Here is a 2,789-nt window from a genome sequence, read left to right as displayed (position 1 = left end):
AGTTTCAGGATTTTCATGAAATAAAAAAAGACCCAAGCAAGAGTCAACACTGAGAAAATACTTCTTACAGATTTTTTTAAAAAACATAATAGGTGAATGTATTGGCTTTGAACAATCAGTAGGGATGTCTTTTTGATTGATTATTTCATTCTGTTCTTGACCTAAGCTGGGCTTTACATAGATTATTATGGGAATCTGTCACACTAAATTAAAGGGGGATTTTATGTAGATTGTCTGCTAAGAAAATAAAAATATAGGATGAAAAAAATTAATTTGAATTTGGCTCTTTTTTTTAGAGTCATTTTGGTTCATGTACAGGATTATGGTCATTATGGAGAGTGTTTTACTGGTCCTGCTTAAGTCCTATAAGTCTATCCATCAATAGATACTTTTTGAATGATTGTTGTGGTACCAAACATGTTGATTCTGACATGGGAAGTTTAATGTATCTTCGTTTTTAATTCTTTCAGAAGGTTCTTCCTGGTTCATGCCAATCTTCTGGTGATAAGCCTCCAAACCCAGACTTGTTCTTGGACTGTACACACAAGGTCAATCAGTAGGCCTATACTGTGAAACTTTCCAGTTTGGCAGAGATTGTTGGCATTTGTGTTCTCCTGGAATCTTCCAGATCTCCAAGAGATCTCAATAAAACATCAGAGTAGGAAGATGGTGAAAGATTGAGGAGACCTAGCTAGAAAAATTTGGTGGAGGTCTGACTGGAGAAAGTCTTGAATGATGGGGTAAAGAATCTGGAGTTGATTTTGTGGGTAATGGAGAGCCAATGAAGGTTGTTATGCTCTTGGAAGACAGGTCACCTGCTTGTATGACTATTGTGGCTTGAGTGTGAAGGCAGGTTGAAGGGACTCCCTTCCCAGGGGACAAAAGAGTACCCTGGTGGAGTGGGGTGGGGTGGGGCAGGGCAACTCAAATAGGCGGGGCCCCTGGATTGAACTGTGCCAAGTATTAGAAGAACTTGAGGAGCTCATTCTGAATGGAGTCTTGTACCCAAAGCACATCCGGGCTTGTGGATTTACTGCCTATCAGCTGCTGTTTGTGTCAGAGACGGCTGTCACACTCGGGGCTTTAAAAATAACCCTGTGGCTAATAGCATTTCTGAAAATAACTGGTTGCGAAGTGCTTTGCTGGGGCAAAATGGCTACTAAAATTAGACTCCCTGACTTGGGGGATGCATACATGTATATGCGTGTGCGTGTGTGTGCATGTGTGTGTGTGTGTGTGTGTGTGTTTTAATATCAATTTTTAAAAACCTATTTTCCCCTTGGGTAAGTCCTACATTTAAAGCATTTTTCCCCTCTAGTCTCTCTCTTCAGGATGTCATTTCTTCCTCTGAGCATGCCCGTGTAGTATTTACCAGGCTGCTTGTGGGATGTCCCTTTTCCCTCTAATGCTCTGTAAATAGGAACCTCTGGCCCACATTAAGCGATCTGCTTGTCCCTTGAAGAACCTTGGATAGGTAGGGAAAATTCATTGTAGCACTGCCCTCCTTTAGTTAGTGTGCCATTTAATAATAGAATAAAATATTTGGGGGGAGGGAAGGAGGAGGCACACTATTGTACAAACAGGGAAACTGGGGCGCCGAGCCATGGTGAAAGAGCCCAGCTCAAGGTGACACCATCAGCCAGGGCAAGGAAAGTGAACACGTGTCTTAGCAGTTCCAGGCTGCATCTTGGCCATCACCTGTGGTCTCTCCAACCAGTCCCCACTTTGAAGGCAGGCTGCTTCCAGAAACAAACAGAACCATCAAATTCAGAACGACTTCAGGGGTCAACGAATTATCACAGAAATAAAACCCAGTGAGTGAGTGGTGCCTTGAATAGCAAATAAAACAAAACAAGATCAATAGCTAGATGAAGGCTGAAGCTAGAGCAAATCTGGAGAACAAACTATTATTTTCTTTGATTCTGAGCATTGAAAGTGACTTAGAAGGACAGTGGGAAATAGAGGCAATGGAGCTGAGTTCAAATCTCAGCTTTTCCACTTATAATTTGAGTCATCTTTCTGGGATTCAATTCCTTCTTAAGAATGAGGGCATTGGTTTCAATATTTGAAGTCCCTTCCAACTCTAATTTTATGATCCTTATAACTTAGTTATAAGCTTAGTAGAGTCCCTGGATCTGTTTTCTAAACTGTAAAATGGAGATTAATCAATTTCATACATTCATGACAGTCTGATAATCTTAGACCTTTAGAGTCATGGGTTCATAAATATATAAATAAATTCCCTAAAACCATCTCCTTTATCATCTTCTCTCCTTTCCTTCTGTTTTCCCAATTGTTGCAATTTAATGCCTCCTAAAACTCACCTTCCTGAGTTCAAATCTGGCCTTTAATACTTACTACATGTATGACCTGGGCCAGTCACTTAATCCTATTTGCCTCAGTTACTTCTCTGTAAAATGAATTAGTAAAGGAAATGGCAAACCACTCTAAGCATCTGCCAAGAAAACCCCAAATAGGGGTCCTATGGAGAGTGACAAAACTGAAATGACTGAACAGCATCAAATACTTAGGAATTCTTAACTCTTAAGGAGGTCTTAACTTGGCATCTACAAAGTTTTTCTCTTTGATAGTCTGATAACTATATTTCAATATAATGTATTTTCTTTGTAACCCTATTTTATATAATTAAAATATGATTCTGAGAAGTAAGCAATAGACTTCATCAGAATGCTAAGGAGATTCAAGACACCCCCAAAAGTTAAGAATCTGTATTGGAATCTGAGTTTTTTCATCTATTAGTTTCATCTATTAATTAAATAGGGAGACAC

The 2,789-nt window shown here is 39.5% G+C and overlaps 1 long non-coding RNA gene across 1 annotated transcript in view; it reads left to right on the top strand.

Annotated features, from left to right (window-relative positions):
- Positions 1 to 2,789, top strand: part of LOC141520944 (uncharacterized) — an 88,105-nt gene that overhangs the window by 45,694 nt on the left and 39,622 nt on the right. The gene's annotated exons all lie outside the window — the stretch shown is intronic.

The sequence above is a fragment of the Macrotis lagotis genome, chromosome 4, assembly GCF_037893015.1.
Source record: "Macrotis lagotis isolate mMagLag1 chromosome 4, bilby.v1.9.chrom.fasta, whole genome shotgun sequence".
In the NCBI taxonomy this organism is placed as follows: Eukaryota; Metazoa; Chordata; class Mammalia; order Peramelemorphia; family Peramelidae; genus Macrotis; species Macrotis lagotis.
The sequence above is the reverse complement of the archived record's forward strand: the minus strand, read 5'-3'. Positions and strand labels throughout refer to the sequence as shown.